Raw genomic sequence first — 16395 nt, forward strand, 5'->3', positions numbered from 1 at the left:
AAACACATCCCGAACAACGGCCAGTTGCAATGTCCCTGATGAGTCACAGAAGCATGACACGGCAGGAATGGTCAGTACTGTGGGGACAAACAGATGAGCGGTATGTGAGGTAGGCCTGTAAACTGGACCAGAGGTTGTAGGCACAGTACTTAAATTGTCCACCTTGGAAAAGAGGCGGAAGCTGGTGCGGCAGGCTTAGACGGTACTGCAAAAGGAGCGAGTGGCTGTATGGCCAGAATCTCCCCCCCTCCCCCACCCCCCCCCCCTCCCCGTGCGTGAGGGAAGGGTTGGGGGGTTTGGTACTTGGTGTGGCAACAGCGAGAGTTTTCTGTGCACATTGGAAACACACCCGATGTCGTAGAACCATAAATCATTGGTGAAACCTGCTGGCGGTCACATTGTTGTGGTACTACATTCCTGGATGGTGAAGTGCCATCGGGTGTGCTCGAACCCATGTGGTCGAGAACCTGGGTGACAGATCTGGTGGTTGAGCCTGGTGAACTTGATGTATAAAAATGTCTGTTATTAAATTGTGAGGAAGGCAAAACTGGCATAGCTCAATAGCAGCTGACCGCATGTGCGTTTTGCATGAATGGCAGCCTTGCACATGGCACTACTGTAACCAATGTTGTGGTGCATAGAGCACATGTGCGAACTTGGGTCCCTTTGAACACTATACAAGCGATTGATCATTACATGATTCTGGAAATTGTCCACTTCACCTTTCACATGTTGGCACACACAGTCCTACGACACGAAACCTGAGTCCATCATTTGAGGTAACGGCGTAACACTTGGCCATTGTAGAGCTGCAAAGTTTGAGGTTAACTTCGTTGGAGATCGTGAATCACTGCTGTTAGCGGCAAAACAACCACTGGCAGGGGATTGGAGTGGCCCGATGGTAGCAGTTGATCCTCCAAATCCTTGTATAAAACATTGGGTGAGGCAGCCATGGCGCCGAATGTAAAACCTATTGATTCCACACAACCGGTGTGGAAGTCGTGGAAGACGTAGAAACTTCGGGGGTCACCAATATGGGAAACGGGAATACAGATAACTGTATATGCAACAAACTGTTCCCATAAATGTCTATACGTACATATATTTCAGCACAAAGAAAGATACACGTGTACATTGTACAAGGTACAAAGGTTGACTGGAATATTAACATGGTGGCTTGTCAGAGCAGTTAGAGTTAAAAAATCATGCTTTACGTGGTCGATGTGACCTATCGATGCTATACCATATATATTGGAAACTTTAACAGCAGATGAACAAAACTAAACCATTTTTCAAATTATCTGAAGGGTAACTGTTATGTATGTCTTGTATGGCTTTATAAGAAAAGTTGAAGTTTGTTACAGTACAGAATATACAGAGGTCATAACTGATTCCTGGTGTCTATTTTATAACAGATCAGACAAAAGAATCTACTCACCAACTGTCAGCAGGAAAGAACACATATAAAAATTAAGAAGATTTACAAGCTTTTGGAGCCAGTGGGTTCTTCTTCTGGCAGCATGGTTGAAGGGGAAGGAAGAGGGATGAACAAACACTCCATACTGTTTTTCTGCAGTGTTAATTTTCAAGCTAATTTTTCTATCAGTTCTTTAGCTTCACCACAAAAAAATTCTCTCCCCTTCTGAATATTCTGTGTATCTTCTTTCATGGTGGTTAGTCAAGAGGTGAAATTTACTTCCACTGCCTCCATATAGAGTGACTGAAAATTGATGCTTGCACAGTATAGCAAAACATCAACTGAATAACATAACAATATTTGTACTTTTTGTACATACAGAAATATTTATAATAGTTCATGTTAAAAAAAGAATAATAGCATTAACTTCTAGCATGACATTGTTTCACTCTTATGTTACAAACATTACCGCAGTTCAAGTTTTTGTTTTATAGCACCTATGACTATGAAAAGACAGGAGAATTTGATTTGTGCCACAGGGCTGGTAGGCTGCTGACAGGTAAGACCTGTTTATTATTTTAGGATCAAACAAGGAAGTCAGAGGCACTGAGTTGGGGGCCATAGTAGAGATTTCAAAATCAGAAAACGTAGGCTGTGAGATTTCAAAAGCATGTGCAATGCATAATATTTCTGCTATAGAGGAGTATGCTTCCAAAGTGTCTGTGTGTCTTTATCAGTTGCCATATGGATCATCACATCTAGGATTATACTTTCATCATAGGATTGTCCACATGTACACATAGATTTGCACTTTCTGCTTAAAACTTGAAGCCTGGCATGCCATGAAGCATAGTTTTCGGAATCAGATTTATGATTTTGTTAAGCATTACATAGGGTGCTGCCAAGTGTATCTTGGTGGAAAAATGTTCTGAAAATAAGGCAAAAAATACCTGACAGGGGCAGTACAAATGGGTCCAACAGCACAGCTAAGTTTTACGCTAAATAATACAAATGAGGATTGGTTGACAACAAAAATAGCCTCTTGTGAGCCATACACTTAATATAATTTGCCTGAAAATGCATAACTAACCATATCTGGTACACATCCCAGTGATCCTGTTCATCATTGAATAGCTGAAGTAGCTGACAGTGCTTGTGAAAGTTGAAGCACTGAACTACTCATAAGTTTGCCACTTCCTGTGAGTTGTTGCTGTCACAGTTCAAAAAACTTCATACCCATGATTGAGATTTGATACAAAAGTTGGCTCTTTGTCATGAGTTTTGTGATTACTCAGCTGAGGCAACAGTTATTTGTTACACTTGCATATGCAAATTGCAACATGAAATGAAAGTGTTTAAGTTAACAAAAAAAATTAATAATTGTCCTGGGCCACAAGAACAATAAAGGAACATCAAAAATATTATGAAAAGGTTAGATTGCTACTCACCGTAAAGATTACATGTTGGGTTGCAAACAGACATGATGAAAAGACTGTTACATATAACCTTTTGATCAAAGCCTTCCTCAGAAAAGAAAAGTGGCTGGAGTGACCAGAGATATCAATTATGCATATGAGAATGTGTGTGCATTTTTCTTCTCTGAAGAAGGCTTTGGCTGAACGCTTATATGTAACAGTCTTTTTGTTGTGTCATTCTGCAACTCAATGTGTCATTATTACAGTGAGTAACGAACTATCCTTTTCATAACGTTGTTGATACTCCAGTCTGGAATTTCCATTGTTAGAAAAATAAAGGGTCTGCACTACTAATTCATTGTGAACCCAGGTTCATTTGAATGGAGACCAGTGGCCTATAGTACCTAATGTGTGATTATACTGATAGATGGTGATGGAAACCACCATAATAATTAGTTCACTTGGCTGAAATAGATATACCAGTCTGTAACTGCCAAAGCATAACTTCACTCTAGCAATCTCACATGCAGGCATATTCAAGTTCAACAACAGTAAAAGCTTTGTTATCCAGCAGAGTCTACAAATATAGCATCATACAAACAATGGAAATTCCACAGCCTTCATCAGTAAAGACACAAACACACACACACACACACACACACACACACACACACACACACACACACACACACACACCCCTCATGCTCACACGTGGGTCGTGTGTGTGTGAGGTATTCTTGCTTCCTTATTTTTGTGTGTGTGTGTGTGTGTGTGTGTGTGTGTGTGTGTGTGTGTGTGTGTGTGTGTGTGTGTGTGTGTGACTGTGTGTGTGTGTGTGTGTCTTTATTGATAGGGCTATGGCTACAGGATAATCTTAGATGGGAAACTCACATTGACAACATATTAAAGAAGCTAAGTACCATGTGTTATTTAATGAGAGTGCTAGAAAACTGCTGTCATAAGGACTGTCTAAAGACAGTTTACTATTCTAATATACATTCTGTCCTAAAATATGGGATCACTTTCTGGGGTAACTCGCCATCTTGCCTAAAACTCTTCAGGATGCAAAAAAGAATAGTGAGAATCATGGCTGGAATAAAAAGGAACAAACCATGTAGACCGTTATTTAAAAGGATGGGGATTATTACCCTTCCATGTATTTTCCTATTTGAAAGTGCAATGTTTATAAAGAAATATACAATAACAAATCCTAGTATTCTCCCCAAAAATGAAAATGTTCATCATCATAATACAAGACAGAAAACTAACTTTCATGTACTCCATACAAAAACCAGTTTGTGCCAAAAAGGAACAGTACACTATGGAAAAATTATCTACAATAAATTGCCAAGAGAAATTAAAGACTGATGTAAAAAAATTTAAAACAGCATTAAAAGAATATCTGTTGACACATTGCTTTTATAGCGTGGAAAAGTTCCTCCAAAATCCTCGAGAGTCTAAGTGATGATTATGCAAATACTGTAACCATTAATACTGGCCTATAAATACATTCAGATGTAATTCTCAAGTTTCTAATGGGGTTCAAGTATAAGTTGTATACCGACTTGCCCAGTATATGAAGTAAAATTCTGTGAATGTAATTCTCTAGTGTACATGTCAATTCATAGTGTAGAAGAGTTCCTCAAAAATCCTTAGAGCTTAAGTGAGGATCATGCAAATACTGTAATCGTTAATATTGGCTTATACATGTATTCAGTTGTAAACTTCAAGTTTCTAATGTGGTTTAATTATGACTTACACGTTGACTTGCCCTGTATATGAAGTGCTGTAAAATTTTGTGAACATAATTTTCTAGTTTCTAAAGTGTTTTAATTGTAAGATATACTTTGACCTGTCCAATATCTGATGTGCTGTACTGTACATGTAAGATTTACTGGACCAATAAATATAATACAATACATCAATGCAGTCTAACCAACCAAATGAGTATAATGGATAATAAAGCTAAGTTGGCTATAATATTCAAAATTTTTCGTACTGTGCGCATGTCATAAAAATAACACTGCTGAAGGTACATGGAAAAAAATGAAAGAAGAAAAAATGTAACTGCTGGAAAGAATCCACATGCTTTGTCACAACTGCTTCTATTCATTCTGTAAATCAAAGAAGCAATGGTGAAAATGAAAGATTCAAGAATGAGATTAAACTCAAGGTGGAAGGATAACAGTGATAAGATTTGCTGTCAACATTGATATCCACAGTGAAACTGAAGAAAAATTACAGGATTTGTTGAAAGGAATGACATTATAATGAGCACAAAATATGGATTGAGAGTAAACTGAAGAAAGGTGAAAGTAATTTGTGGCAGAAATGAGATTACAGATCAACTTAACACCAAAACTGAATACCATGAATGACATAAAGTTAAGGAATTCTGCTATATTAAATGCAAAACAACACATGATGGATGAAGCAAGGAAGACATAAAAAGCAGGCTAGTACAGACAAAGAGTGTGTACATGGCCAAGAGAAGTCTTGTAATTTCAAACTTTGGCCTTAATTTGAAGAAGAAATTTCTGAGAATGCTTGTTTTGAACATACCATTGTATGGAAGCGAACCATGGACTGTCAGAAACCCAGAAGAGAAGAGAATTAAAGCATTTGAGATGCAGTCAGTGCTATAGAAGGATATTGAAAATTAAGGGAACTGATAACATAAGGATTGAAGAGGTTTTTCCAGGATCAATGAAGAAAGGAATATGTAGAAAGGTGGGACAGGATGATATGGCACTATTAAGACATCAGGGATTAAATTTGTGCTACCAGAGGGAGCTGTAAAGCATAAACACTGGAAGGGAAAACAGAGTTACGAGTATATCCAACAGACAACTGGAGATGTTCTGTGCAAGTACTGCTCTAAGATGATGAGGTTGCCACAGGAGAGAAAGTTGTGGCAGGCCACATCAAATCAGTCAGAAGACTGATGACTTGGTCCACTGCAATGCTATATTTCCTTGCTGGTAGCACTTTGCCTGACCAAAAAATAATGACATCTGTTGATATTCCATATCTTCCATTGGTAAATCTGACCTGATTGTAAGAATTTGTTATGCTAATATATTATCTGACCATGCATATGATGATCTGCCTCCGTCTCTTGAGCAAAAGAGTTCAATAAAATCCAAAATAGAAGCCAGGAAATGAGTTTAAAAATATGGAAGGTTAACAGATACAATAGTGTTTGAAGAATTGATGACATTCATCTCATGAGGCAGTAAGAGAGGGAAGTATTATAAAGAAATAATTATTTACAATGTGGTATTTACAGATATCAAGTATGTGTATATCTATAATGTACAAAGTTGATTGGCAGAAAATTATACTGAGTACTTACCTGATTTAGTTTACTTAAACTTATAATTTGCATCATGGATCATATGTGTAAGTATGTATTATGACACTGAACATGCTGAGAGCTGTGGTGCCAGAATATTCACTTACAAAGTTAATGTATTACATACATCTTTGTATGGCTAATGCCATTCACTTATGTGGAGACCATTATACCACTTTATTTCAACAACATGCTAACTGTTCTGTAAATGACTATGTAGGTCAATAAATTTTTTCTGATGATATTTATAAAGGCAAAATGGATAATACTCTATCTGTACCTAATCATTCATTACATTTACACACTTAAAGGACAGCTGTTGTGTGATGTAAATATATACTTAAGCAGTGTTGTGTATATAAGGAGTTGCCGTTTAGGGAGGACAAAACTAAAGCCTTATTAAAAACAGATTATGCATTTTAAATAACAAGCAGGGATGTATATAGGCTATATTAATTTCATTGTATTATTATTAACTTCATTGTATTATTTTGTTTTGTACTTTTTTACATGTGTGTGTGTGTGTGTATATATATATATATGGTTATAATAGAGGGAAACATTCCACGTAGGAAATATATATCTAAAAACAAAGATGATGTGACTTACCAAATGAAAGTGCTGGCAGGTCGACAGACACACAAACAAACACAAACATACACACAAAATTCAAGCTTTCGCAACAAACTGTTGCCTCATCAGGAAAGAGGGAAGGAGAGGGAAAGACGAAAGGATGTGGGTTTTAAGGGAGAGGGTAAGGAGTCATTCCAGTCCCGGGAGTGTGGATGGATATGTGTGTGTGTGCGAGTGTATACCCGTCCTTGTTTCACCCTAAGGTAAGTCTTTCCGCTCCCGGGATTGGAATGACTCCTTACCCTCTCCCTTAAAACCCACATCCTTTCGTCTTTCCCTCTCCTTCCCTCTTTCCTGATGAGGCAACAGTTTGTTGCGAAAGCTTGAATTTTGTGTGCATGTTTGTGTTTGTTTGTGTGTCTGTCGACCTGCCAGCACTTTCATTTGGTAAGTCACATCATCTTTGTTTTTTTTTATATATATATATATATATATATATATATATATATATATATATATATGTGTCTGCTTGTGTCTGTATGTGTGGATGGATATGTGCGTGCATGCGAGTGTATACCTGTCCTTTTTTCCCACTAAGGTAAGTCTTTCCGCTCCCGGGATTGGAATGACTCCTTACCCTCTCCCTTAAAACCCACTTCCTTTCGTCTTCCCCTCTCCTTCCCTCTTTCCTGATGAGGCAACAGTTTGTTGCGAAAGCTTGAATTTTGTGTGTATGTTTGTGTTTGTTTGTGTGTCTATCGACCTGCCAGCGCTTTTGTTCGGTAAGTCACCTCATCTTTGTTTTTATATATAATTTTTCCCACGTGGAATGTTTCCTTCCATTATATATATATATATATATTTTGATTGTGTCCCATTTCTTTGAAATGGCTTACATGCACCATTGACTACATCCATACAATATTTATTGTCAACAGATGGATAAATAAAATAAATAAATAAATAATAAATAAATAAATAAACTGATCTTAATTCTAGACATTCTCGATTTAACATTACAGAAACACACATTTTCAGTAACTTTCTAGTAAGCATAAAATGTTTAGCTATAGATAAAGTTCAGTTTAAGAGGTGCCTGAAACACTTGCTAGAGTCAAACTCCTTCTCCATTGATCGATTCAGAAATAGAATCAGTTGTTTTATTGTGTCTGTTATTATTTCTGCATTTTTTGTTAATATCAAAATATGTTCCACATCTGCATGAATATCCTCAATATGAATTGATGGAATGATAAGTTCATTTAATCATACACACTTACCCTCTCTCTCTTGCCCTCCCCCCTCCCCCCCACCCCTCTCTCTCTCTCACGCACACGCACACACACACACACACACACACACACACACACACACACAAACTACACTTATTACACATTCAAATGTTCTTCTGTGGAATAGAAAGAGTTGTCAAGCAGATATGATTTCAGTCTGTATTTGAAATTAATTTTTTTGTATTCTATTGAATTCTTCACATCAATGGGTAAATGCCTTATTTTTGTAGCTGTATACTTCACTTCTATCTGAGTCACTCTAAGGTGGAGTGAAGGACAGTATAAGGCAATCACCTTGTGACAATTTGCCTCCTTTATTTACTCGTTAATTGTCCTCTGTGTCGAAGTACTGTGTTGCTACACTGGCTAAAAATGGGTTGTGGAAGTACAACACTGACAACTTTAAATGATGTAGCCAACAGGTGCAAATTTGCATTTCACAGTTGTTGACTCTCACTTTTCACAACTCCCCATATACACATGTAATAAGGCCAGTGCACTATTGTTTAACTTTCGATAAGCCTCATTAATAGTTTTCAGGGGAACCTCCACATATTGCTACCGTAGTTTGCTATTGAACATCTACGAGCAGTAAAAACCTAACCACAAAGTTCACATTTACTGAAGAATAGGAAGGTCTGTATAGAGCAGACACTGTCATTGTTTTAACCCATGGCCTAAATGTGTTACACTTATTTCACGGATGCATTGTTGTTGATCTAACCAATACAGGTTCCTCGTCTGAAACTTGGTCGTGGACTGACTGTCTCAGGACCAAAAATCGGGCCCTTATATATCCTCACAATAATAGATACTGATACTACACATTGTTTGAAGTTAAATTTACAGAAATTACAATTAAAGCTTAACTCTTTAAATTACCTGAATACATCAAAAAATTGGTTCTTTTAAAAGTTTCTTCTACTGCAAGGGTTAAGCCGAATTATTTGTTTAACTCACAAAATTAACGTGTATAGTTACACAAACAATACTTTTGACAAAACTGTTAATTACTTTGGAATTAATTAGGGGCTGGCTTTGCTAGCATATTTTCAAATAGAGACAAATAAATACTTAAAGAATGCTAGTGTTTCGTCTTCCAAACATTTATTATAGAATTTATATTTGTTTATAAGTCAACAATAGAATTTAAGTTACAAAACAATTACTGATTGTACCCTATAATGAAAGATACTAACTAGGAATAGTCAAAATAAATTAGAAAATCAATTACATACATAAAACTAAACACAAAATTAGATCTGGTTTTAAATTCTTTAAAACTGAGGGCCAACCTTTCTCTTTTATGAAAATGCAGATTACACTCACATATGTTAATAGTAATTAGTCAGAAGTAAAAAAATGAATTTTAAGGAGGCAGATGGCAAAACAAGAGGGGAAGTAAAAAGTATCCCAGCTTGCTTACTCACAATAGCAACATTATTAGCAAATTGTATCTTTGATATCCTTTCATCTTGAATTTTAATTCTACTCCTGAACCTTTCTTTTATTTACATCATTGCTTCTTTGATGTACAGATTGAACAGCAGGGGCCAAAAACTATATCCTTGTCTTACGCATTCTTTAATCTGAACGCTTTGTTCTTGGTCAGCTACTCTTATTATTCCCTCTCAGCTCTTGTATATATTGTATGTTACCCATCTCTCCCTATTGCTTACCCCTATTTTTCTAAGAATTTCAAACATCTTGCACCCCAATTCATTGTCGTGTGATTTTCCCAGGTCGACAAACCCTGTGAATATGTCTTGATTTTTCTTCAGTCTTGCATCCATTGTCAACCTCAATGTCAGAATTTCCTCTCGGGTGCCTTTACCTTTTCTAAAGCCAAAATGATCATCATCTAATAAATCCACAATTTTCTTTCCTATTCTTCTATATATTATTCTTGTAAGCAACTTGGATGCTTGTGGCGTGAAGCTGATTGTACAATAATTCTTGCAATTGTCAGCTCTTGCAGAGTTTGGAATTATGTGCATGATATTTTTCTGAAAGTAAGATGGTATGTCACCAGACTCATACATTCTATACACCAACATGAATAGTCATTTTGTTACCACTTCCCCCAATGGTTTTAGAAATTCTGATGAAATGTTATCCATCCCTTCTCCCTTATTTGGTCTTAAGTCATCCAAAACTTTCTTAAATTCTGATTCTAATACTGGATCCCCTATCTCTTCTCAATCAACTCCAGTTTCCTCTTCTATTACATCAGACAAATCTTCCCCCTCACAGAGGCCTTCAGTGTACTACTTCCATCTATTCACTCTTTCCTCTGCCTTTAACAGTGGAATTCCTGTTAATATGACCATCCCTGCTTTTAATGTCACTGAAGATTGTTTTGACTTCCCTATATGCTGAGTTAGTCCTTCTGATGATCATTTCTTTCTCGATTTCTTCACACTTTTCATGCAGCCATTTCATCTTAGCTTCCCTGCACTTTCTATTTATTTCATTCCTCAGTGACTTGTAATTTTTATATTCCTGAAATTCCCTGAATATTTTTGTACTTCCTTCTTTCATCGATCAACTGAAGTATTTCTTCTGTTACCCATTGTTTCTTCGCGGTTGCCTGCTTTGTTCCTATGGTTTTATTTCCAACTTCTGTGATTGCCCTTTTTAGAGATGTCCATTCTTCTTCAACTGTACTGCCAACTGAGCTATTCCTTATTGCTGTGTCTATAGCCTAATAGAAATTAAGTATATCTCATCATTCCTTTGTACTTCCATATCCCACTTCTTTGCATTTTGATTCTCTCTCGATTATGTGCCATAAATAATCAATGGGATTCATGTTGGGTGATCTGGGTGGCCATATCATGTGGTTGAACTGTCCAGAATGTTCTTCGAACCAGTTGCGAACAATTGTGCCCTGGTGAAATGGCGCATTGTCACCCTTAAAAATTCTATTGTTGTTTGGGAACATGAAGTCCATGAATTATTGCAAATGGTCTCCAAGTAGCTGAACATAACCATTTCCAGTCAATGGATGGTTCAATTGGGCCAGAGGGCCAATTCCATTCCATATAAACACAGCCTACTCCATAATGGAGGCACCACCAACTTGCAGAGTGCCTGGTGACAATTTGTGTCCATGGCTTCATGAATTCTGCGCCACACTCAAAGCATCAGCTCTTACCAACTGAAATAAGGACTCATCTGACCAGGCCATAGTTTTTCAGTAGTCTATTGTCCAACCAATATTGTCACAAGCCCAGCAGAGGCACTGCAGGCAATGCTGTGCTGGTAGCAAAGGCATTCACATTGGTCGTCTGCTGCTATAGCCAATTAATGACAAATTTCGCTGCACTGTCCCCATGGATATGTTTGCCATACATCCCACATTGATTTCTGTGGTTATTTCACGCAATGTTACTTGTCTGTTAGCACTGACAACCCTACGCAAAAGCCACTGCTCTCGGTCATTAACTGAAGCCTGTCAGCCACTGTGTTGTCTGTGGCGAGAGGTAATACCTGAAATTTGGTATTCTCAGCATACCCTTGACCCTGTGGATCTTGAAATATTGAATTCTCTAACAATTTCTGAAACGGGATTTCCCATGTGTTGAGATCCAACTGTCTTTCTGCATTCGAGGTCTGTTAATTTCCATTGCACAGCCATAATCATATCCGAAACCTTTCACATGAATCACCTGATAACAAATGACAGCTCCACCAGTGCACTGCCCTTTGTGACAAGCTACCCCAGAATATAATTTCAAAAGTAAGTCCCTTTTTGACATTTCCATCTCCAAAATCTGATATTATCCATAATGCAAAAGTTACAGACCTTAAATGTATAAAATTTGTGATGTGAGTTTTCCAGTTCAGTTTCCTGCCTATATAAAAACCTAAGAATTTAGAAAATACTGTTTCATTTATTGATTTGACCTTGTCATTATTTCTGATGGTTTGATCTGGACTTGTTCAGTATAGAATTCTGTAGCCTAAGTTCAGTGACATTCCATTTGCAGAGAATCAGTTATTAATTTTCAAGAAAATTTTATTTACATTTTCAAATTATAAGTTTCTCCATTGGGCTTTATTATAATACTTACAGGATCAGTGCAGAGAATTCTTTCTGCTTGTTTATTGTATAATAGCAAATCATAATGTACGGAAAGTTCTGGTGGAGAATTAGGAATTATTTAGGAATGAAGGAGGCGACTCACTGAAAGGCAGAAGTGCTGCATTGTCAGTATGTACACAAACATAAGGTACAGCTTTACTACCTTTCAGAATTAACTTCTTTTTTTCAAGCTTGTTGGGAAAGCACGCACACCAACACACATTTGCACTCACTCGCACGCACACGCCTGTCTCTCTACATTGTGCTCAGTTGACTGCCATCTCTTTCCTGGCCCATGGTGAGTGTACTGGGGTGAGAGATGGCGGGAGGCAGGGAGGGTTTAGGTGATGCATCTTGTTTTTGGTCACAGTTTGATGGTGACCATTCATTCTAGTTGACAGTTGGTTGATTGTCATACCAATGTGAAATGCTGTGGAGTGGTTGCAGCAGAGCTGGTATATAAGATGGCTGATTTCATCATGACCTGGCTTCTTATGGGGTAGAATAAGCCTGTGACAGGACTGGGATAGGTGGTGCTAGGTGGATATATTGGACAGGTCACTCACCTAGGTCTTCCACAGAAGATTGGGGGTGGGAGTGGCATAGGGATGGACTAGGATGTTGTGGAGGTTGTGTGGGAAGTGGGACACCATTCTGGGAGGGGTTGGAAGTATCTTGGGTAGGATGTCCCTCATTTCAGGACAAAGCCCTGATGAAGGACATGGTTCACTTGTTCCAGTTCTTTGTGGTATTGGGTGACAAAGGTGGCGCGTCTTTGTGGTTTCCTTGGGATGAGTGTGAGGATCAGGTGTGTGTGTGTGTGAAGATATGTCATGAGAGATCTGTTTGTGAATTAGATCTGGAGGGTATTACCTGTCTGCAAAGGCCTTTGTGAGGCCTTCAGCATACTGGGCGAGAGGGTTCTCATCACTGCAGATGCATCTACCACTGACGGCCAGACTGTATGGGAGAGGTTTTTTTATGTGGAAGGGGTGGCAGCTGTCAAATTGCAGGTACTGTTGGTGATTGGTGGGTTTGATGTGGACCGAGGAGAGGATGGAGTCATCTTAGAGGAGGAGATAAACACCTAGGAAGGTGACATGATGGGTGGAGGAGGACAAGGTGAAGTGGATAGGAGAGAAGGTGTTGAGGAATTAGTATAAGGTATCCTGGCCTTGGTCCAGATTATTAAGATGTCATTGATAAACCTGAACCAGACCAGAGGTTTGGGGTTTTAGGAAGCTAGGAATGCTTCCTCTAGGTGACCCATGAAGAGGTTGACATAGTGGGATGCCATGTGGGTGCCCATGGCTGCACCACAAATTTGTTTTTATACCTTCCCTTCGAAAGTGAAGTAGTTATGGGTTAGGAAATAGTTGGGTAGGTCTATGAGGAATGAAGTGGTGGGTTTGGAATACGCAGGGCAATGGGATAGGTAGTGTTCAATCACGACAAGGCCATGGGCATGAGTGACGTTGATGTATTGGGAGATTGCATCAACAGTGACGAGTAGGGATCCAGGAGATAAGGGTGTGGGAATAGTGGAGAACTGGTGTAGTAAGTGGTTGGTACCTTTAATGCAGGAGGCTAGGTTCTGGACAATTGATGTGAGATGTTAATCAACAAGGGCTGAGATTCTTTTTATATGGGCTCTGTAACCAGCCACTATGGGGTGCGCAGGATTGTTAGTTTTGTGGATTTTGGAGAGCATGTAGAAGATGGGTGTGTGGGCTGCTGTTAGGGTGAGTAGAGAGATGGATTCAGGGGTGAGATTCTGGGAAGGACCTAAGGATTTCAGCAGCGACTGGAAGTTGTGTTGGACTTCTGGGGAGGGATCACTGTGGCAAGGCCTGTAGGTGGAGTTGTCAGACATCTGACAGAGGCCCTCTGCCAGGTAGTTGCTCTGGTTCATCACAACAGTGGTGGGATCTTTGCCTGCCATGAGAATGATGAGGTCTGGATCCGTTTTTACTTTGCGAAGTGCAGTCCTTTCTTCTGTTGAAACATTGTTGTTCTTAGGGAAGAACCTGGGGAAGAATGGTGAGGCCAGATTAGAAGTTAGGAATTCCTGGATGGTGACTAGGGAATGGTTAGGTGGGAGTGTTATGGTTGGATGGTAGTATGAATTAGGACAGGCAAGTTTCAGTGTTGGGGTTTTATTGGCTTTGGTTGGAGGGGCTGGTGGCAAAGAAGTGTTTCCACTGAAGGGAGTGGGAGAAGGGCTAATCCTGGGAGTAGGGCTTAATGTGAGGCCTTTGGATAGGACTGAAACTTCTGTGCAGCTGAGGATTTTGATGGAGAAGTTAACAGTGTTCTGAGATTGTTTTGACTCTGGATTTTGTGGAATGTTGGTAGGGATTTTTGGATGATGTGATAGGCTGAAAAGGTTAACTAAGTAGGTTCAGGATGCTATGAGGGGTTGAAGAGGAGGAACACTGTGCGTAGGATGGGGGTTGGATAGTGGTGCCCCAAAACGGGAGTAGGATGTCAGCAGACTGTACAACTTGTGGAGATGGTGTTTGGAATTTTCTTCTATGTATTGGAATGTCATGCTTTCAATTTGGATGATGAGGTGTGGGTTTGAAAATCATTAATTCGTAACAAGAATGGTCCAATATTGATTCCAGTAGTACAGCAGTAGTTATTGCTCCCCATTCTGAGGCTGCTGTTTTGCTTTGTACACTTCCTGTTACACTTTGCATCCTTTTAGTTAGACAGGATGAAAACCAGTTACCAGCAAGATCCCTGGACCACAGTATTTGAGTTACTATTGAATACTGTAAATTGCACAATCAGATGGTTGTGTTAAGTGACAGAGAATAGCAGCTGGCATTAATTTGTCATTCAGATTTTATGTAATTTGGTTTGTAAATTAAATAATGACTTGTTGTATGGTGAGATCCTTTCAATATCCAAACTGAGACTTCCTAAGTATGAGGGTGTTTTTCTATTAAGTACTATATTGAAATAAAAATAAAACAAGTAGACCGTTCTCAGCAATTTTATTTTTAGGTGAAAGAGTGTTCTTTAATCTTCTTCTCCACACAGTTTCTACAGATATTAAGGCACCTATCATATTGTACAACCAACTTTGAATACTGTCCTTATACAAATGTGCTGCCTGGGCATAGCTTTATTTAATTTAAAAGTTCTGTAACAGTTGCATAAACCACACTGCTTAACACTTATAAGCAATGAGATGATATGGAAATGGGTGAAGGCTTCTAAAGATGGTCATATGAACATGCATATGCATGATGAGGAACAAAATGGATGACCTTCAGTCATTACTGATGATTTAGTGCATAAAGTTGATGAAAAAGTGAGAGAACAGATGCTTTATGATTTTTACATTAAGTGATGAGTTGCCTCTGGTGTCAAAAAGTGTGGTTTATGCAACCGTTAAAGAACATTTAAATTATTGAAAGCTATGCTCAGGTGGCAGATTTCTATGAGGATGGTCTTCAAGGCTGGTTGTAAAATGTGATAAGAGCCTTAACATAGGTAGTAATTGAGTAGAGAAGCAGAGATAAGTATAGGCCTCCATGTAGAAATAAAATTGCTGGGAAAATTCTACCTGTTTAATTCTACCTGTTTATTTTTATTTCAAAATAGCCCTAACTTAAAAAACACACATCACATTTTGTTTTATGATAGGTGTGTGATTGTCCTTGTGTATATAATCTACAAGGAGGAGGTAATCAGTGAGTCTGATCAGCAGTTATTAATATCTGTCCTACCACCTTCCTTGCAAAAGGGTCTGACAACATCATATGTCAAGCAAATATCCGTCTATCCTGAAATATAGTGTAATAGTGATGAGGTTCATTTGTTACTGAGACTGTTGTGTTTATCTGAAGAACAGGATTTTACTAATTTACTTGCAACATTATGAATTTTTTGAAAGTTCTTTATTTAAGGGAAGAAACTATATTCTTTATGTCTTCCAGAGCAGGTAGTAATTGTGATTTGACTGTGTGTGTCTTTCATTGGTATTGCTTCTTGCATGTGCATGCATGTATCCTGCTTTATCTGTTAAACCATTCACACCAATCTCCCTACCTATTTCCAGGAAGTGATTATTGAATACGTTGGCTACCTGAGTTTATTTGGCTTTTTTTTTTTTTTTTTTTTAATAGAGTCTATTATTTCAGTGGTTTCCCAGCTTTTCATTTAACTGTTACATGCTTAGATTTAATTTTATTATATGAGTTATTAATTTCAGACAGTATACAGAGTTTTTTAAAACATTTTTA

At 38.3% G+C, this 16395-nt stretch overlaps 1 protein-coding gene across 1 annotated transcript in view; it reads left to right on the forward strand.

The window, feature by feature from the left end:
- Nucleotides 1–16395, forward strand: part of LOC124799169 (synaptic vesicle glycoprotein 2B-like) — a 340146-nt gene that overhangs the window by 143901 nt on the left and 179850 nt on the right. The gene's annotated exons all lie outside the window — the stretch shown is intronic.

Source organism: Schistocerca piceifrons, chromosome 5 (genome assembly GCF_021461385.2).
Source record: "Schistocerca piceifrons isolate TAMUIC-IGC-003096 chromosome 5, iqSchPice1.1, whole genome shotgun sequence".
Classification (NCBI taxonomy): Eukaryota; Metazoa; Arthropoda; class Insecta; order Orthoptera; family Acrididae; genus Schistocerca; species Schistocerca piceifrons.